A 22,185-nucleotide genomic window follows, 5' to 3' on the forward strand; every position below is an offset into this window, starting at 1 on the left:
CACACAACAACACAAAGTCTCCTAACTGTTGGCTTCCTCTCACTCTTTCTTTCCCTGATGGGGTGTGGAAAATAAAAGCTTGAGACCCAAAGTGTTCCAAATCTTTGAGAGGCTCTGTATTCTGGTGCTGGGTGTGGGCTTCCCACAGCCCCTCAGAGCCTCAGTTGGTGACTCCCAGCCAGGGTCTTACCAGCCAGGCTGAGGCACATGTGACCTCATAGCCTGACCAGCCGGTTCTTCCTGGGGGTTGGGGGTAGGGCTTCAGCTTCCCCCTCCCCAAGCCATCCTGGACAGGCTGGTGCCCAACCTGGCTCCTCTGTGTTAGATTCAATTTTAATTTTGGAGGTATTTTGTTTTTTGAGCAGTTCTATTTTTTTGGTAAGGATTGATGTTACTATTCTTTATTAGGGGTTCTCCAAAGGGAGAAAAGAAGTAATTACTATTTTTCTTAAAAGATTAAGATTAATTCTTGGACTTCCCTAGTGATCCAGCAATTAAGAATCTGCCTGCCAATGCAGGGGACATGGATTCGATCCTTGGTCCTGGAAGATTCCATGTGCCTCGGAGCAACTAAACCTGTGTGCCACAACTGTTGAGCCCACATTCTGCAACTGTGGAAGCCCACACACACTAGAGCCCATGCTCTGCAACAAGAGAAGTCACTGCAATGAGAAGCCCAAGCACTATAAGCAGAGAGCAGTCACCACTCATCACAAGTAGAGAAAAGGATGATCATACCATCCCTAAGACCCTTTTATACATCTAAGTTACTTTTGCAGATCTTAAGTTGCTTATCTTGAAACACGTCTGCTCCTTCATCATTAGTCATAATTATTCTGAACAATGTGGAGTAAAAAGGAGTAGAAGAAAAATGATGGAATGACCTAGATTAAGAGGATAATGCAATTGTGAGATAAATCATCACACTTGCATCATTCTTGCTTTTCCTATTGCATTGCCAAAAGCATGGCATCATCTTAAGAATTATAAAAGAAGAATAGACACATCATCTCTGGAGCTTGCATTGAACACACTTGAAAACTGAGCAATTTTTTTACTTTGTATTTATAATGGCATAGAGAAAAAACTAAAGGCCAGCGTTTCACAATTCTTAGATGAATCAAAAGATGAAGACAGGGCGGCAGTTCTGCGTGCTCTAATGACAATGATGAAACTGATCATATGCATGAAACCTCAGACAATAAGTCTTCAGATAATAATATCCTTGATGGATTTTCTCAAACTCAAAATTTGATGGGTGAATTACATATTCTTATGGACAAGAAGGAAATATGGCGTTCTCATTCAATCAGCTATTCAAACCAGAAAGACTTCATCATGCACTGTTTTGTCACAGGAACCTGGACCATCGCATTGCTAAAAGGATGTTTGGAAGTGCTCTTTCATCTTTTATGATGTCAAGGCACTGGGAATTTACTTGAATGGGCAAATGTTTAGAGCAGATGTATATACAGAGGTGATGGGAAGGAAATAGAGAGACTTGTTAGACTGATCATCTTAATCTGTTTATAAATCTAAAAATGAAAAGTCTGTGCAGTTATGAGGCAAAGAAGATGGCCATCATCTCCTCTTCAAAATCATGTGCTATCAAAGGTCCCAATTTTTTTTTCTCATATTTTGATGATGCAAGTGCAAGAAGATGCAGAAACAATGAGAAGCTAGAACTTCCTAGAGATGCCTTTGAAGTCTGAGTCAGTATTTACAGGACCATGTTCCACAATGATGTGCAGCAGCTGAGGGGCAATGAGCTGCATTCAAAGGGTATTACATTCAAAAATCAGGAAAATATGGAAGAAAGATGTGGACTTTTTGTGTTCAATTCTAGTGTCCAAATATCTAATAGAGTTGTTTTCTGCTCTTACTTCTACAGATTATTTGTACAATGACTGAAAAATATTTTTTAAAGGTTCCATTGGATCCAGATGTTAGGCAGGGACAACTGTCTTTTGCTGTACACGACGGCTGCATAGGTAGAAGTTTCTTAATATGTGTTCCGCAGAACACATGCCAAATATGTTTGAGAAATGTTGGATGAAGCAGAATTATGTAAATTTTTAACTGCAGGATTTCTCTGAACCTTTAATATGCAAGATGTCCAAAGTTGGTTTAACCAAGAAATTCTTGGAGGGGCAGAATATTTCCCAGGACTAGTGGTCTACAGAAGACTGAAAAAACTGCCCTAGCAGATAAAAGGACAACCAGTCAAACTATATTATTAGTTAGCTAAGGTTTAATGTATGAAGGATTTTCCCTTTTTTTAGGGAAAAATTTAAGTTCCGATTCCATGAGAGGAGCCCCAAAAGAAAGCTAGGACAAGAAAAAAGAGAATGGATGTCAGAGAGAATTCTAGTTAAAAAAAAAAAAGAGGAGGGGGGGGACAGAGTGAAGGTCGCACGGTCTCAGACAAAGAGAATAAAAAGAAAAATAGATTCATTAGCTTTATTTTGAAAAGGAGGAGCAAGATTATTCTCGAGACAGGGAGTATAATCAGACTCTTGGGACAGAGAAACTCTGCCCCTGCAGAATTCCCTGGGGTGGGGGACAAGGGGTGATGGGAAGAAAGGAAAGCAGTGGTTCTAGGTCCTCAAGGGAAAAGGGATACTTTTTGTTTAATTATTTGACACAGAGACCTGGGTTCCTGCCATCTGGACATTGCTGATGTGAATTAAACAAACCACCCTTGAGACAGGGGTGACTTTCCACAAGAGTCCTGATGGCAGAGGCTCCAGCAGTCATCACTGGGTTCTGAGCTCAATTTCCACCACCCGTTCTACCAACCATCAGCTCTCTGCATCAGCTGGCACAGCCCTGTTGGCCCTGTACACACACTCTGCCTTACCTTCTGAAACCCAGCAGAGAGAGTGTCCCTAACCATCAATGGCCAACACCATCACGCATCCTCTGACTCTTCCCCATCTCCTCACGCACACTTCTCCTGCCATGACCCCCAGTCTCCCTGATTCCACCTCCCCCACCAGTACCCAACCACTTCCATCCTTCCTTTCAGAAGGCTAATTTCTCTGAAGAGTTGTATAGACTCACCATTACCACCTCCTTGACCTCCTGCACCCCTGCTTCTCTCTTCCAACTGCCCGGGTCAAGCTCTCATCTCCACCTCCTTCCTAAAGTAGGGCACCAGAGACCCCCATCACACCATGGGCTTGCTCAGTGCTGTCTTCTTCTTTCCAAAACCCTCTACAGCATTCATGGTCAATAACTCCCTCCTAGAAGCACTTTTTCAGATGACTTCTACAATCCCACCTACATCTAATGTTTCTCCTACACACTCCTCACACTTCTCAGGTTCCTTTGTCTCTGCCCAATCTCTATATAGTCTTTGGATATCCCCACCTGCTCTTCTCTCTTCTACCTAGTCTCAACACTTTAAATATCATCTCTACTTTGATGATTTTTTTTATTTTATCCCTGTGCCCATTTCTCCCTAACACCCTAGTCTGGTAAATCACCTAGTTCAGCATCAACGCTTAGGTTTCAAATAGTCATCCAAGCTTACCATGACCAAGTCTCGATCATAACTCAGATCCCCAAACTTTCTCATCTCAATAAACTATTCTGGACTTGCCTGGTAATCCAGTGGTTAAGAATCCACCTGCCTATTCAGGGTACACAGGTTCGATCCGTGGTCAAAGAACTAAGATCCCACATGCGCCTCAGGGCAACTAAGCCAGTGTGCCACAACTACGGAGCCCACGCTCTAGAGCCTGTGCTGCACGAGAGAGGAGCTCCCGCTCGCTGCAACTAGAGAAAGCCCGTGCATGGCAATGAAGGTCTAGTTCAGTCAAAAAAATAAATAAAATAAAATAAATGGATTTTTAAAATAAAAACAAACCATGCTGGTTGTATGGGCCATAAACCTAAGTTCAGTTCAGTTTAGTCGCTCAGTCGTGTCTGACTCTTTGCGACCCCATGAATCACAGCACGCCAGGCCTCCCTGTCCATCACCATCTCCCGGAGTTCACTCAGACTCACGTCCATCGAGTCAGTGATGCCATCCAGCCATCTCATCCTCTGTCGTCCCCTTCTCCTCCTGCCCCCAATCCCTCTCAGCATCAAAGTCTTTTCCAATGAGTCAACTCTTCCCATGAGGTGGCCAAAGTACTGGAGTTTCAGCTTTAGCATCATTCCTTCCAAACAAATCCCAGGGCTCATCTCCTTCAGAATGGACTGGTTGGATCTCCTTGCAGTCCAAGGGACTCTCAAGAGTCTTCTCCAACACCACAGTTCAAAAGCATCAATTCTTTGATGCTCAGCTTTCTTCACAGTCCAACTCTCACATCCATACATGACCACAGGAAAAACCATAGCCTTGACTAGACGGACCTTGTTGGCAAAGTAATGTCTCTGCATGAACCTAAGCATCACATTAACTCTTCTTTTTTCTCTCCCAGCCATCCCCCAACAGCCAATCAAAGAGCAAAGCCCATAGGAGTTCTCTAAAATATCCTGAAACTGAAAGCTTCTCACCATCTACCCAGACACTACCCTAGACCAAGCTACATCATCTTTGACCTGGACCACTGAAACACCCAGACAGTCAGCTGCCAGAGTGATCTTTCACAGCAGTAATTAGAGCACACTACTCCTCTATTAGTTTCCTATAGCTGCCGTGAAAAAATTACCATAAACCAGGTGGCTCGGAATGACAGAAATGTATTCTCTTATAGCTGAGAAGACCAGAAGTCCAGAATTAAGATACTGGCAGGGTTGGTTCCTTCTAAAGACTCTGAGGGAGAAGCTGTCCCATGTCCTCCGTGTGCCATGTCTCTCCCCTAGCTTCCAGTGGTTACCAGTAGTCCTTTGAGTTCTTGGCTGGTAGATACATCACTCCAGTCTCTGCCTCCATCTTCCCATTGTCTTTGCTCTGAGTCACCCTGTTTCTGTCTCCTATACAGATACTCTCATTGGATTTAGGGCCTAGCCTAACCCAAGATGAGTTCATCTTAATCCTTCCCTTCGTTATATCTGCAAAGACTCAATTCTCAAAGAAGGTCACATTCTGAGGTTCCTAGCAGACATGAACTTTTTTTTTTGGCTGCCCAGCATGGCATGTGGGATCTTAGTTCCCTGACCAAGGATCAAACTTTCACCCCTGCATTGGAAGCACAAAGTCTTAATTACTGGACTGCCAGGGAAGTCCCAGCAGACATGAGTTTTTGAGGGTACTCTTCAACTTACTACAACTTTCCTGCTTAAAGCTTTCCAGTGACTTCCTGTTACAACCAAAATAAAATCCAAACTCCTGTAAGGTCTTCAACACCTCATGCTTGCCCAGTTTATAACCCATTTTCCCTCTTTTCTTCTTCCATCCACCCCAGTCCAGCCACAAGTGCCTTTTTTTTCTCCCTTGAAGCTGCCAAGGGATTCCTCTCTCCAAGCCTTTGCACATCCTGTTCCCTCCTCTTGAAACACTATTCCCAGGCTTTTGCATGGCTGCCCCTTTATCATCCAAAACTTAACAAAAATGCCACACCAATAGACCCTTTCTGACCATTCTAATTAAAGCCTCCAACACTCCACCCCAGCCATTACCTCATAACTCCACTTAATCTTCTATATAGCACATACCTGTATGTGAAATTATTGGGTCTCTTAATGAACTTGCTATGTATAATCATGAGAAAATTAACTTCCTGAGTGCAACAACTCTGTCCTACTTGCTTAAGCAGTGCTTAGCACATAGCAGTTGCTTGAATTAGAAACCATGGATTCAGAGAAAGGGCAGGGAGGGATAAATCGGGAGTTTGGGATTAACAAACACACTACTATATATAAGATAGATAACCAACAACTATTTGCTGTATAACACAGGGAACTATACTCAATATTTTGTAATAAACTATTAGGGAGAAGAATACAAAAAAGAATATATTTATATTTATATATATGAATATATATTTAAGGGGAAAGAATTTGAATGCAGAGTTCCAAAGAATAGCAAGAAGAGATAAGAAAGCCTTCCTCAGTGATCAGTGCAAAGAAATAGAGGAAAACAATAGAATGGGAAAAACTAGAGATCTCTTCAAGAAAATGAGAGATACCAAGGGAACATTTCATGCAAAGATGGGCTCGATAAAGGACAGAAATGGTATGGACCTAACAGAAGCAGAAAATATTAAGAAGAGGTGGCAAGAATACACAAAAGAACTGTACAAAAAAGATCTTCATGATCAAGATAATCATGAAGGTATGATCACTCCCATCACCTAGAGCTGAACATCCTGAAATGTGAAGTCAGGTGGGCCTTAGGAAGCATCACTATGAACAAAGCTAGTGGAGGTGATGGAATTCCAGTGGAGCTATTCCAAATCCTGAAAGATGATGCTGTGAAACTGCTGCATTCAATATGCCAGCGGATTTGGAAAACTCAGCAGTGGCCACAGGACTGGAAAAGGTCAGTTTTCATTCCAATCCCAAAGAAAGGTAATGCCAAAGAATCATCAAACTACTGCACAATTGCACTTATCTCACACGCTAGTAAAGTAATGCTCAAAATTCTCCAAGCCAGGCTTCAGCAATATGTGAACTGTGAACTTCCAGATGTTCAAGCTGGTTTTAGAAAAGGCAGAGGAACCAGAGATCAAATTGCTAACATCCGCTGGATCATCAAAAAAGCAAGAAAGTTCCAGAAAAACATCTATTCCTGCTTTATTGACTATGCCAAAGCCTTTGACTACATGTATCACAATAAACTGTGGAAAATTCTGAAAGAGATGGGAATACCAGACCACCTGACCTGCCTCTTGGGAAACCTGTATACAGGTCAGGAAGCAACAATTAGAACTGGACATGGAACAACAGACTGGTTCCAAATAGCAAAAGGAGTACATCAAGGCTGTATATTGTCACCATGCTTATTTAACTTATATGCAGAGTACATCATGAGAAACGCTGGGCTGGAGGAAGCACAAGCTGGAATCAAGATTGCCGGGAGAAATATCAATAACCTCAGATATGTAGATGACACCACCCTTATGGCAGAAAGTGAAAGAGGAGAGTGAAAAGTTGGCTTAAAGCTCAACGTTCAGAAAACTAAGATCATAGCATCCAGTCCCATCACTTCATGGCAAATAGATGGGGAAACAGTGAAAACAGTGGCTAACTTTATTTTTCTGGGATCCAAAATCACTGCAGATGGTGATTGCAGCCATGAAATTAAAAGGCACTTGCTCCTTGGAAGGAAAGTTATGACCAACCTAGACAGCATATTAAAAAGCAGAGACATTACTTTGCCAACAAAGGTCTGTCTAGTCAAAGCTATGGTTTTTCCAGTAGTCATGTATGGATGTGAGAGCTGGACCATAAAGAAAGCTGAGTGCTGAACAATTGATGCTTTTGAACTGTGGTGTTGGAGAAGACTCTTGAGAGTCCCTTGGACTATGAGGAGATCCAACCAGTCCATCCTAAAGGAGATCAGTCCTGGATGTTCATTGGAAAGACTGATGTTGAAGCTGAAGCTCCAATACTTTGGCCACCTGTTGCGAAGAGCTGACTCATTTGAAAAGCCCCTGATGCTGGGAAAGATTGATGACAGGAAGAGAAGGGGACGACAGAGGATGAGATGGTTGGATGGCATCACCGACACAATGGACATGGTTTGGGTGGACTCTGGGAGTTGGTGATTGACAGGGAGGCCTGCCGTGCTGCGGTTCATGGGGTCGCAAAGAGTCGGACATGACTGAGCGACTGAACTAAATCTGGAAAAGAACACATTTATGGAAATATGTAAAGGGAAAAGAACATATATAATTGAAGGTGTATATATATAAAATACAAGAATATATATATATAACTGAATTACTTTGATGTATATCTGCACCAACACAACATTGTAAATCAACTATATACTTCAAAATTTTTTTTTAAAAAAAGCATTAAAGGTTCATGGAATTTAAATTGATGGGGTGATGTAAAATGGCAAACATGGGTTTATATTAATTTCTTTAAAGAAAATATTCCAATATGACATCCCATATATGTGGAATCTAAAAAGAAATGATATAAATGAACTTACTTACAAAACAGAAAAAGACTCAGAAAACAAACTTATGGTTGCCTGGGGAAGGGACAGTTAGGGAGTTCGGGATGGTCATGTACACATTGCTATCTCTAAAATGGATAACCAACAAGGACCTGCTGTACAGCAAATGGAACTCTGCTCAATGTTATGTAGCAGCCTGGATGGGAGGGGGGTTGGGGGGGAAATGGATGCGTGTATATTTATGGTTGAGTCTTTCTGCTCTACACCTGAAGCTGTCACAACATTATTAATCAGCTCTGCTCCAGTAAAATAAAAAAAAATTTTTAATATTGTTGTTTAGTTGCTAAGTCATGTCCAATTCTTTGCAACCCCATGGACTGTAGCACATCAGGTTTCCCTGTCTTTCACTGTCTCCCAAAGTTTGCTGAAACTCATGTCCATTGAGTTGGTGATGCCATCCAACCATCTCATCCTCTGTTGCCCTCTTCTCCTGCCCTCAATCTTTCCCAGCATCAGGGTCGTTTCAAATGAATCAGTTTTTCACGTCAGGTGGCCAAAAAATATATTCTAGACACAATAAAATTAATTTTAACAAAGAAAAAACCCATAGATTGGTTCACTCAATATCCATGGCATCAGGATTGCAAATTTAATCACCATAGGAATGTCTTCCTATAAAGCAAAACCTGGAAAGCTACAAACCACATTTCCCAGACTCCCTTGCAGCTACAGTTCTGGTTGTAGTTTAAATTCCTTAAGGCACAGGCAGTCATGCAAGACTAAAATTTGGAACTGGGTCCACTGGGGAGAGAAGTGTGGCACAGGGCATTCATTTTGGGAGCACAGATGATGTAGCAGCTATAGGCAAGCTTTGCAGGTAAGCAGCCAGCTTCCTGGTGGTGGCAGGAGCAGCATCTTTAAATGGACTCATCCTGGGAAGCTTAGCCTAGAACTTGTTCTCACACCTCTTCTCCTAGCCATTTAATGGCTTGTAATAAATTTCTTTGGACTTAAACTACTAGAATAACATCCATGCTCTGCCGCTGAACACTGATCAAAACATTGCTCAGAACATGTTTGTTGACTAAGTACGACATGGCATTTGAAGTACTCCAGATGTGGGTTTGATGGTTGGGGGCTCCCAGCTTAGAAATGATCTTACAGTGATTAACCTCTGACATCATAATTACAGGTGGCATTAGGTTCCTGTGGCTGTTGTAACACATTGCCACACACTTGGGTAGCTTCAAACGATTAAATTTATTCTCTTACAGTTCTGGAGTCCAGAGGGCCAATAGCAATATCACTGGACCAAAATCAAGATGTCAGTAGGATTATACTCCCTGTGGATTCTAGAATAGAATTCATTCTTTGCCTTTTCCAGCTTCCAATGGACATGGGCATTCTTTGACTTATCACTCAGCCCTAGAGGATGAAATGGCAATCCACTTCAGTATTCTTGCTGGGACAATCCCATGGACAGAGAAGTCTGGAGGGCTACAGTCCATGGGGTGGCAAAGAGTCGGAGTGACTGAGCACACATACATGCACATCACTCCAATCTTTGCTTCCAGTTTGACAACGCCTTTGAGAGTGTGTATGGTGTGTGTGTGCGAGTGAGAGAGAGAGAAATTTCCTTCTGCACTTGTTTTATAAGAACAACTGTGATAGCATTCAGAAGTCACTGCTATAATCCAGAATAACCTCTCCATCTGAAGATGCCTAACTTAATCACATCTGCAAAGTCCTTTTTTCCAAAGGAAGTAACATTTACAGAGATTAAAGACTATATCTTCTGGACTAATAGGCAGCCTACTACACTGCTCATGACCAGAAAACTTTGTTCTCAGATGTTTCTCATTATTTGATGGGAATTCCACTGTGCGTGTCCATACTTCACTTCATCTCTGATTATTCTTTCCCTGAAGAACTTACCTACTGGAGAAGAGTGGGGAAGGAGAAAAGGTACCACCAGCCAAGGGGACTAGGACACAGGGGAGCCCATTTCTGACCACGCAGCCACACTCAACTGAAAGCAGAAGATAAATAACCAACTGGAAGGAGCTTCAGCCACATATATTCAACTGTATCTGATAGGCCAAGAGGCAGACCAGTGCTTGACATGTCCATCCTGGAAGACACGTGTATTGGACCTGAGGCACTCTCAGAAAAGGGTCACTTCCCAGTTGAGGGCTGGTTTTCCAGGACAATTACAGCCAGCCTTCCCCACCCATAAGGCCAAGGAGGAAAAGAGAAGGTCAAAGAGAGAAATAAGAGTAGGAGAGTAGGAACAGATGACTGCCTGAACCCAACAGGCGCTTCAACAAAGATCTAGAGAAGTCATGAGTTGAAGCAATTATTGGGATAAATTGAGCAAAAATAAAAAGAAGTAATGGGATTTTGGGACCTTTCCAGCCAAAGCCAGTTCTACCATAAAAGCCACCAGATAATTACTTAAATTTCACTACACTGTGAGAGCAAAAACAGACAGAGGGTATGATGGTTCTAAAGGCCCATGACTATTTCACGCATCTTAGCAGACTTGTGACAGTAAATCAAGCCATCAGTCAAGATGGGAACACACGTAGACTATTGCATATAGGACAGATAAACACCAAGGTCCTAGTGTATAGCCCAGGGAACTGTATTCAGTATCCTGTGATAAACCATAATGGAAAAGAATATTTTAAAAAAGTGTCTATATGTGTATAACTGAGTCTCTTCACTCTACAGCAGAGATTGGTACAGCATTGTAAATCAACCATACTCCAAGAAAAAATTAAATTAGGAACTTCCCTGGTGGTCCAGTGGCTAAGACTCTACACTCCGAATTCATAGGGGGCCAGTTTAATCCCTGGTTGGGGAATTAAGATCTTACATGCTGCACAGCATGGACGAAAATAATAATCAATTTAAGAAGAAAAGAAAAGACCATTCTACCAAAAGGGGAAAAAAATGGGAACACTAACCATGAGCAAATTGTCAATGTTATTACAGGAGAAAAAAGGAGCTGATGAACTGTTCTAGCTACAATTGTCACCCAAATAGTACTACATAGGCTGGTGATTGGAAAGAACCACAGTTCAGGTTTTTCACAGTTTTGTTTGTTTGTGTAGAGATCAGTTGACCATGTTTGTAGGGAAAGGCCTAATATGAAGGGAGAGAGTGAAGATGCTTTATCATTCTAGACATGTACAGAGAGAAAGATCACACAAGTAAGGGCTTGCTTTTGAGAAGATGTGGGAAAAAAAAAAAAAAGTCTGACAATGAAGAGAAATTAAAGGTGGAGGACCATGGCAGACCAGGCAATTTTCTCCCAATCTTCCCAAAGAGGACAAACATACTAGTTACACAAATATAAAAATCATCTTTCTAGAGGCATCGGATAGTCTTCACCACAGTTAAGAATTAGCAAGCCAGGAACTGGGGGAAATGAGGGCAGAGGAAACCTGCAGCTGGAATCTGAACCTGCTCTTCCTCTGGACTGTTCTTCAGCTCCAGATCAAGCAGGAAAGAGGCTGAGAGGCCAAGTTGTGCTTTTCACTACATCCTGTGGCTAGAGGATCAGGAATGGAATCCAGGGCCCACTCAGTTGGATTGCTGTTGTTCAGTCACTCAGTCGTGTCTGACTCTTTGTGACCCCATGGACTGCAGCACGCCAGGCTTCCCCTTCACTATCTCCTGGAGTTTGTTCAAACTCATGTCCATTGAGTCGGTAATACCATCCAGCCATTTCATCCTCTGTCGTCCCCTTCTCTTCCTGCCTGCAATCTTTCCCAGCATTAGGGTCTTTTTCAATGAGTCAGCTCTTTGCATTACGTGGCCAAAAAATTGGAGCTTCAGCATGAGTCCTTCCAATGAATATTCAGGGTTGATTTCCTTTAGGATTGACTGGTTTGATCTCCTTGCTGTCCAAGGAACTCTCAAGAGTCTTCTCCAGCACCACAATTTGAAAGCATCTATTATTTGGATCTCAGCCTTCTTTATGGTCCAACTTTCACATCTGTACATGACTACCGGAAAAATCATAGCTTTGACTAGACAGACATTTGCCAGCAAAGTGATGTCTCTGCTTTTTAATACACGGTCTAGGTTTGTCATTGCTTTTCATCCAAGAAGCCAGTGTCTTAATTTCATGGAAACTGCATCCCTAATTTAAAACCTTTCCACAAAGAAAACCCCAGGTCTGGAGGTCATACCCTCAGAAGTGCATGCACTCATGCACCAGTGTATAAACACAAGAAGGATCCCAGCAGCACTATTTGCACAGATAAGCCTATCATGTCACATTTATAAAATGGAATACTATCCAGTGATGAAACGTACAGACTAAAGCTGAACACAACAACACAGCTGAATTTCACAAGTATAATGAATGAAGGGCATCATGTGTAATAGACTTCATACTCTGTACTTACATTTATATGAAGTTGTAAAAACAGGCAAAACAAAACTTTTTTTTTTTTGGACTGCATCGTATTTTGATGGTAAAACAATAAAGAAAAAATCAAGGATGTTTTACCATTAAAGTCAGAATAGATGTTACCTGTAGTGGGGAGGGAGGAGGGGAGGCAAGAAGAGGCAGTGCGGAGAGACTTACCTGGTGGTCCAGTGGTTAAGACTTTGCTTTCCAATGTAGGAGGCAAGGTTTGATCCTCCTGGCAGCTAAGATCCCACATACCTCAAGGCCATAAAACCAAAACATAAAACAGAAGCAATATTGTAACAACTTCAATGAAAACCTTAAAAAAAAAATGGTCAACATCCCAAAAAATCTTAAAAAACAACAAAAAAGAGGGAGTGCTTAGAGCTTCCAGAGTATGGCATGGTTATATTTGTTGTCCTGCCTGGTAAGGACACTGATGTTGACTATAATAAATCATTGATCTATTGATCTTGGATTTGAACACTCTTTCAAAGGCACATTTTATTTTCTAATTTTTAAAGTGTTGAAAGAAAGAGAAAGAAAGGATGGAGGGAAGATGGAGGGAGTGATCAGGAAGATTCCAAGGCCTGGAAGAATCAGGCAGGTCCTCCATGAATGAGGTACGTTGGCGGGGAGGAGGCAGAGAGAAGCCCACTGATCATGAGCATCTCATACTCAGTATGTGTGTCCAGAAAGATCCTCACTGTTGTTGCAGAGATGGTGACAAAGTAGAGTGTATGTGCCACATGTCAGGGGAGCCACTGCCTCTCAGTGCCAGAGTTAGCAAAGATCCAGGCCTGCCAGTTCACCAACTTTTCAAGAATAGCAAAATATCTGGATTTTCTTATAATCCCCTGTGTCTTCATTGTTGATAATGAAATCAAACTATTGTAAATATTTTTCAGGTCAAACAAAACCCATTTTCTCTTCCAGATGAGAGCCTTGGGGTTTAAGGCCTCTGGGTGAAGCACTCAGAGTTTGGGGACCAGTCACCCCAGGGGCGTGGCTTTCTCCAGCATGGTTCGGTAGCCACCCATCAGCCGGTGGCAGACTTGGTGACTAAGAATGCCAGAAAACAGAACAAAAGAGGGACAGGAAATCAAGGGCGGACCTCATTGAAAGGGTTCACACCAAGATCCAGGATGCCAGAAGGGCCTCTGCACTCAGAGTCTCCAGAGAGATCAGAGACTCAAAGTCCCCAGGAGAACAAAGAGCTGAGTTAGAAGAAGTGAGAGAGACGGTTTTGGACTGCAAGCGCTCCAAAAATAAACCTTTGCCTTTTATCACTTTTCTCTTTTTACTTGCTCTCGACTTGCCTTTAAAAAAAAAAAAAAGACAAACACTAACAATTCTACAAGCAACCAGAAATGGGGAAAAAAATAAAATAAAGCAACCATAGGTTTTTGTGAAGCTGCTTTGTTCATCCTGGCTTAAGCCCACTGGTTTCCAAGGGAGGCGCACACCAGCTCTTTCCCAATGACCCAGCGGTGGATTCCGACCACAAGCCAAGGCCACAGGCAATAGCGGAGCGCTGCATCTGCCTCAGCCCTGGTGGCTGGCTTCCAAGAAGTGCTGGAACATCGGAAGCAGCTAGCAGGGCGCATAAGAAGTGGTCAGCAGTTGGGAACAGCTGGAGGGAGGAGAGGCAGCAAGCAAATATCAGAATTTGGGAAATATGGCTTTGACTGAACAAAGTTCACTGTTGTTTTCCAAGAAAGCAGGACCTGGTTGAGCCACCCCAGAGAACAGGGCGAGGAGCCCAGGAACTGAAGGCTGGCTCTCCAAGGCCTGGGATGCTTGGCCACCCAACAGTGACCGGGGCCATTGCTGTTCCCCTCTGGGCAGAGGACAGGCTCAGCATAAAAGGGGAAAGATGGACAGGCAGTCAAAGCAAGACCAAACTGCAGAGATAGAGGGCAAGATAAAAGGAAAAACAACAAGGCCGTTGGCGATTTCCATGTGCTCTATGCATTCACTTTGATGTATCTCCATTAATTAGCGCACCTTGATTATTTAGAGTTATTCAACCCCACAGGTACCTACCTTTTGTAGTGAGCTTTCTGCTCCTAGCAGAGTTGGAGCAGAAGCCCAGCTATTATCTATCAGAAACTCTGCTACAAGGATGAGAGATTGGACTAGCTCACTTCTCATTCTTCCAACTATAATTTAACAGAACTGGATAATGATGTCCTTATGACAAATGATATTTTTTTTCTGAGTATCCACATGTCATGAGTCTTAAAGGCACTTAGACCAACCAAATTTTTGCCAATAGGTCTGATTATCTGCAAATCAGCTGATTGAAGTTCTCAGATCTGAAGCGCGGCTTATTTTAAGAAATTAAGTTAATTTAGGTAATAGTTTTATTGAAAAGCATTGAATTCCAAATTAATTAGAAATAAGACAGTTCCCTTGTTTAAAATTTTTTACGTTTTTCAAATCATTTGTAATAGACCCTCTGCTAAGAAAAGCGGTTTATACATTAATTAAATATTCTTGGGAGTCGTTATTTTACTCAAAGGAACATTTCTATTTATCTAACAGCAGGAGTTTCTATGCTTTACATGTTTGTAGCCCTGCCTCACCCAGCCCTGCTCCTGGAACATAATAGGTGCTCATTAGATGTTTGTTGAATGAATCAGTTGTAAAGGCAAAACATGTAAATGGTCCATTTCTGCTTAACTGGCAAAAATAAGAGCATTTTGAAGACGTACTGTGTGCTAGAAACCTGGCCAAACAAACTTAACACGTGCTAGTAATTGCTCTCGATTCTAAGACATGATTACTGTGATAATCCCCATTTTACAGAGGACTCAACTGAGGCTGGTGAGGGGCAGAGCCAAGATTCAAGGCCAGGCCTGTCCCACTCCTGAGCCGAAGTTCTCAGCCACCATTTGAAGCTGAATCTCAATCCTCCGCTCCGTGGACACAGTTCTAAGTGCCACGTGTGATGAGTTCAGCAGATGGAAACCACAGCGTCACCCCACGGAGACAGACGGCGGGGCTAAGAAGGCTGACTCCCCCTGGGTAGGCAAACAAACTGCCCCCCCAACTGCTTCTGCACCAGCCATGCAGCCTCCCCTCCCCCAGCCCCTAAATCACTGCCTGGGCCTTTGTTCTTCCCACAGCTGCTCGGCAAATTCCTTGATTTAAAATTATGATCACAGGTTGAAGTGCTACTTAAAATAATTTTGCCAAATGTTCCATCTCTCTGCGTTGATGAATATAATGGATGAAAATTTAAAGAGAAAAAAAAATTTAAGAATTCACTTTGTGGAAGACAAAAAAAAAAAACAAAAAACCATAGGCTGCATGTATGGCATTGCTTTGGGCCTAAAGGATTCTCTCCCACAGGAAGTAGCCCAGAGGCTGGGCGTTCAAGAGCCCTCCACTGATGGGGAGAGTGAGCTGCTGGCAGGTCCGGCTGCCCCAGATGCAGGGAGCAAAGGTCAGGGCGGGTGTTGGGTTTGTTTAAGCATGAGTCAGAAGTAGGATGGGGGTAGACTCTCAGGTTTCCAATTTCCAATTTCCTGTGCAAGTTACTGATGGACACTGCTTCCCACCCGGCCAGCCTTTCATGCTCACCGCTCTGTAGAACAAAGGCGGATCCACGGACACATAAATAACCTGGACAAGCCAGGTCTTCCTTCTCTAATTCCAGATTTCTCTCTCTCCGATTCGGAAGAGTTCAAATCCTGAGGGAGGCAGGGCAGGAAGGCAGACCTCTGCCAGCACCTGAATCCCTTGAGGCCTAGGGCATGTGGGCTCTTGGTCTCTTCCTCTTGGCCCAGCCCCGAGCTCTGGTTGAAGCCTGCAGCTGACCCATCCTTCAGACTGGCCCACTGCTGCCCGGGATCCCAAGGACAGGGTGGCCCCTCGGGTGCCTGTGGCTCAAGGGACCTGGTAGATTTGGGCCATGATGAGTCTTGACAAGGGGTCTTGCATTACACCAGGTTATGTCACATTAGCTGGACTCCACTTAAGATTTTTTCCCCATTTCTTTTTTTTTTTTTTAAGATTTTTTAATATGGACCATTTTTTAAAAGTCTTCACTGAATTTGTTACAATATTGCTTGTGTTTTTACGTTTTGGTTTTTTGGCCTCAAGGCAGATGGGGTCTTAGCGCCATGGCCAGGGATTGAACCTGCAACCCCGGCATCGGCAGGCGAAGTCTTAACCACAGGAACACCAGAGAAGTCCCTTTGTATCCCATATTCTGAGGTTTCCTCTTTGCTTGAGAGGTCGGTGGGCAGAGAGGAGCCAACTTTGAGCTTTGGGGTGGAGGTGAAAGGCTCTTTTAAATCCTCTGGACCAAAAAAACCCAAGGAAGCACTTCAACCCGTGGGTCCCCGCAAGCAGGCTGCCTCTGAGCGAGCAAGGATTCCAGGATCCCACAGAGAACATGTGCCCCAGGGCCACCTTCAAAGCAAACTGGTCTCTAAAATCACAGGTCTGCCATTGATGGGAAACCAGTCACTCTGGAAACAGCTCATGCTCAAGTGGGGCTGCCTGTTTGTTGGGCGCTGTGCCCATCAAGGACTCTCAGAGGTGATGCCTTTTCATTTTGTGGCGCTGCAGTAAGTTTGGCCCACTGAGCTTAAGGGGAACGCTGTATATTTCCCCCCAAAAGGGCTTCCGTGGGACACAAGGCCCTGGGAAGAAATGATTGCTCTCAGCCTTTGGGAGCAGGAGGCAGATTCAAGTTCCTGTCCCTTTCTGAGCCTCAGTTTCCTCATCTTTAAAAAGGACATGATTACATGCACTTCACCAGGTGGTTATGGTGGTTTAATGAGCCCATCTGCTGAGTGTAAGCAGGAGTCTTTAGAGCTATTTCCACCAGACAGGGCAGAAGCACAGCCGGGCAGAGCACCTGCTTCCAGGTGGGGGCGGAAGGAGGGGGTCTCTACATGCTGGAACGCTGCCATTCTCTGTCACACCCTCACTCTCCAGGGCCACCTGCTTTGCTGGGAAGCCCATTACCAGATTCTCTCTAAAGTGTTCCCCTATGCCCACTCCCCCAGCCCAGCACCCCCATCATGGGCTCCACTCCCAGGCCCTGCCTCTCGACCTGTCAGGGAGAGAGGAGAACCAGCTGGACCCGTCTCTCTGAGCTAGAGTCACCTCTCTCTCCCTCTCTTTCATTACTCTTTGGATGCCCAGAGTTGCCTGAGCAGTTGGCTCCTCCAGCCTGTTTTAGGGGAAAGAAACATCTCAGGTTCCTTTGAGTTCTGGTTACATTGTCTACTTTCTACGTGCTCACCCAGGGCACACAGAGCAGCAGCAGCTGCCCAAGGAAGGGAGGATTTTATCACTAAGTTTGTGTAGAAAGACTGGTACCCAGCAATCAAAAAATTTTAAAGCAGAAAACTCTAGAGACAGCGCACCCCTCATGACCACACTTGAGGTCTGCCCACCCAGCACTCTCATCTCCTGAATGACACCCTTCTCCCTTTCTCTGCTGATGCTTTTATCACATGTATACACGCTAAGTTGCTTCAGTCGTGTCCGACTCTCTGTGACCCCATGGACAGTAGCCCGCCATACTCCTCCATCCATGGAATTCTCCAGGCAAGAATACTGGAGTGGGTTGCCATTTCCTCTTCCAGGGGATCATCCCGACGCAGGAATCGAACCCACGTCTCTTGTGCCTCCTGCATTGGCAGGCAGGTTCTTTACCACTAGCGCCATCTGGGAAGCCCTGCTTTTGTTACAAAAGGTACTAAGTCTCCACTCTTGGAGCCATGGGGAGAGAGAACTTCAGAAAAGAAGTTATGCCAGGCCCTTTGGACAAACAATTCCTCCCCAGAGATCACCAGAGATGCCTGAGAAGGGGCCTTGGTGCCACCTTTCCCTTCTTGAGTGTTTTTTTTTTCTTCTTCTTCTTTCCTTTTTTGCAGATGGCTGCATTTAATGAGGAAGCGCTGTCAGCAAAAATAGGAAACCTTCACCCTGGCTACTCTCAGGGTCTGCATCCCCTATTGGTGAGGCGAGAGCATCACTGCTCTGCAGGGTAGCTCCATCCACTCAGGTAGAAACAAGTAGGAAAAGCATGGAGGATGCAATCGCGATTTTTACCTTGTACAGGTGACTTCCTGCAGAAACTTCTGGAAAGAGAAAACAGACGTTTTCTCCCACCCAATAAAGTGACTAAAGACCTCTAACCCTGACGTCTTGTAGACTAAGTGAAACACCACCTTCCAGTCTCCCACGTGGCCCTTCACATCTCTTTTTTGAATCCCTTCAGAGGGAGATAGGATTTCCCCCTACCCCCATTTTACAGATGAGGTGATTGAGGCCAAAGAAATGAATCGATTTTCCCCAGTGGAACTGGAAGTGACAGGGTCAAGAATTCAACCTGTAGTCAAGGTCAGTCTTCATTTGGTCACACAGCCCCTCTAGGGTTTCCACAGTGCCACAAGTCACCCGGTTATCACACCTTTCAGCTAAAGATGCCAAAATCCCTCATCAGTAGAGAATTAACACCTTCTTGAAAACTTGGAAACTGACGCTTCTAAAAGTAAATAGATTTCCAAACTTTGGGTTAATGATAAAGCCAGAAAAAAGCAAAAGACTCCTAGTTCCCTCTCTTCCTTTATCAATATATGACTTAGATTTAGGTGCCAAGTCAAATTTCTCCAGCACCATATCCTTCATGGTAACTTATTAAAGAGTAAATCAAAGTTTGCTCTAAGAGAAAAGTAAATACACCCAACTTTCCATACCACGATGGACCTGGAGTCCACTTCCCGGTTCCCCTGCTGACTCAGGCTGTAATTGGAGATAAGTGCCTGAGGTGAGTGTTCCAGCATCCGTGTGCCCCCAGGGATGCTGGAGATGGAACTGTTGTCCCACAGGAGCCTGCTCACTTGGCGAGGAAAATCAGACCAGAGGTGATGCTGTGGGTGCAAAGCTCTGCATGCAGGTAGCAGCTGCTCGTCTTTGTGTCTCACGGAGAGAAAAGAAGTCAACCCTTTGTCACATCACCGATGAAACCCTGCCGTTCTTTGACTCTGAACTCACCCATAATTGCTGGGAGTGAGGTGGGAAGGGCTGCACTTTTGGACTCAGATGGCAGGGAGGATAAGAACAAAGTTGGCAAAGAGTCAACTCTAATCGCAAAGGGAGCATTTTCAAGGAAACAAATAAAAATAGCCAGAAATGGGTCAGACTCAGAGGTTAGAGACAGGAAACTGGGGCAGAGTCCTGAGTAGAAGGATAGAAATTTTACTTTACAGATCCAAAATCAGACAATCTTTCCCATCTGATTCCCTGTCCCCTCCCCACTTTTTTTTCCTTCTCCTGTCCTTTTGGACATACAGGAAACATACACTCAAAACACAATGAAAAAGACCAGCGTGCTATTGAATCCTTGCTCCCTATTCTCAATTCTAAAACTCTCTCCTTTTTCCTTAGGCTGAAGACAACAGGGGTTTAAGTAGAACTCATTTGAGAGGCAGGCAGGCAGGAGAAATGTCATAGATCCTTTGCTTGCCTTTAAGGTTTCTGCGGTCTCCATACATGTTGCTGACAGGAGAAAGGGGAGCAAATTAGAAGAAAAGCACTTTGTACTGAAGTGAATGACCTCTTCCCAAGCAGGCTAACACACCAGCATCCTTCCCGTAACTGCCCCCAGAGGTCTGTGATATTCCATGCGTCACACACAGTGGACATGCACGTGTGTGCAGGTACACAGAGACAATACACACACCCACTCCACGTATGCCCAGCGCTCCTGCAGTTCCACACAACACCCATGCACACTTGCATAACCCAGAAAGTGGTTCTTGCTCTCACTGTAACCTTCGGACCTTGGTGGTTCTCCTGACCTCCCGCTCTTGGCAGGATCACATTTCCCTATGACCTCAGTGACGTGACTGGGGCGACTTATTGGGCTTACCAGAGAGAGAGAAAGAGAGAGGAAGGGCAGAAAATTCTGATGTGCGATAATGCCAGGCAGATCATCGGGCCCACCACAAAGGAATCAGCGAGATGGGTTCATTTGGTAAGGATCGGCATACTTGACTGATAATTTGCTGGAACGCTGGGTGCATACCCTTCTTCCAAACGTTACGTCCTCTGAATTCACCGAAAAATAAAAAGAATTTTGCGGGCTGCGTCCAACAACACAGGTAACACACATACAAGCGTGTATACATACAGACATATACACCTACATACAAGCATACCAAGTATTCACAAGGACTCTGGGAGGAATTGGGGTGTGGCTTCCCCCAGGTTGCCCTCTCTCCCCACTGCAGGCAAAGTACAGAAGCAGCCTTCTAAAAGCAGATTCAGCCCGCCAAACTGTCACACCGGAATCCCCTCCCAGGCAGTCAGGGGAGCAGAAGCCCCATTCTGAAGTTTATTTCTAAAGCAGAATGTCTTTCACGCCAAGATAGCCCCACACGTCCAGCCAACAGAATTGTTTGTGTGGTGGTCAGTTAGCCGTGTGACGCAGGAATGGCACCTGTTTTCATTTATTTCAGGACACAAGCAGGGGTCCTGGGAGCATCTGTCTCTCCAAGCCTCCCACTGGTTGTGAGAGGCTTTGGTTTCCAGAACAGCATAGCATTTACCCAAGGCTTAAAATTCCCAGAAGACTCAGGATATAGAGATGTTCCTGATGGTCTTTTTTTCCAAATCATAAAATGTATTTGAAATCTGCTTGTTATCGGTCTGGCCTCAAAGCTAATTGATCAAACATAGACCCATGGAAAAATCTGCAAGAATAGACCAGACAATTTTTTTTTTAGCTTGGGGTTTTCAGGGAGGGATTTTTGGGAAGTGGGAGAGAAGTCACCCAGTTAAACTCCTGAAGAGCTGGGGCAAAATTCCCTTGTCAAGTACCAGTTTTTTTTTTTTTTTTTTTAATGACAAAGTCGCACAAGAGAGGAAACGAAAAGGGAAATTTTTAGACTTCTCATCCGTCCAGAAAGCCCCGGGCCTGTTTCAGAACCCTGTCAGAGTAACTGTCACCTGCGGTCACAGCACTGCAATCCCAGGAGGCCTTGCGTCACTGGCCATTATATCAATAAGGAACTACAATCACCAAACCACAAGCCAGCTTCTTTTCTGAGCCCACATGTTGCTTTAGAGGGTTTCTGAACAAGAGACTTTCCTGTTTTTGAAACCCGTGAATCCACAGGTCTTACAGGTTACTCAAATGATCTTATCACTTGCAGCAACCACTGGCATGGATTTCAAAACTGCCTCCTCCAGCCCTGCCCTCCCCTCACTCCACCGACATCCACTTATTCACCAGCATCGGTACTTACAGGATCATGCTGCCAACTGCTGACACAGAAGAAAAACACAGTAGTTATACATTAAGCTGAACGGTTAGAGGATCTGTGCCAGGTCCTATCCAAACACCATTTATCCACTGACCAGAAGGAAGATAACCACCCTGAAGAAAACCCAACAGTAACTGCTCTGCAGTCAGATCACTGATCCGAGCACAGCCATACTGTTTTCCACGCGAACATACACACACGGGGGCAAAGGTAGTGTCAGAAATCATCATGGTTCACGGAAAACGATTATATTCATCCCAGGATGTGCGGCACGTCTCCTGGAAAATGTTAACTACGTCCCAAACCACCAAATGAGGCTGCCGTCCAGATTGCTAGGAAGTAAATGTAGAAAAGCGTGGGGAGCAGGCTCCGAGGAACCTGGGTGAAAGATGTAAACTGGCCAATCTAAATCCTCCATGGTATGCAAGTCAGACTTGTTTTTCTCT

This window comes from Bos indicus, chromosome 28, assembly GCF_029378745.1.
Source record: "Bos indicus isolate NIAB-ARS_2022 breed Sahiwal x Tharparkar chromosome 28, NIAB-ARS_B.indTharparkar_mat_pri_1.0, whole genome shotgun sequence".
Classification (NCBI taxonomy): domain Eukaryota; kingdom Metazoa; phylum Chordata; class Mammalia; order Artiodactyla; family Bovidae; genus Bos; species Bos indicus.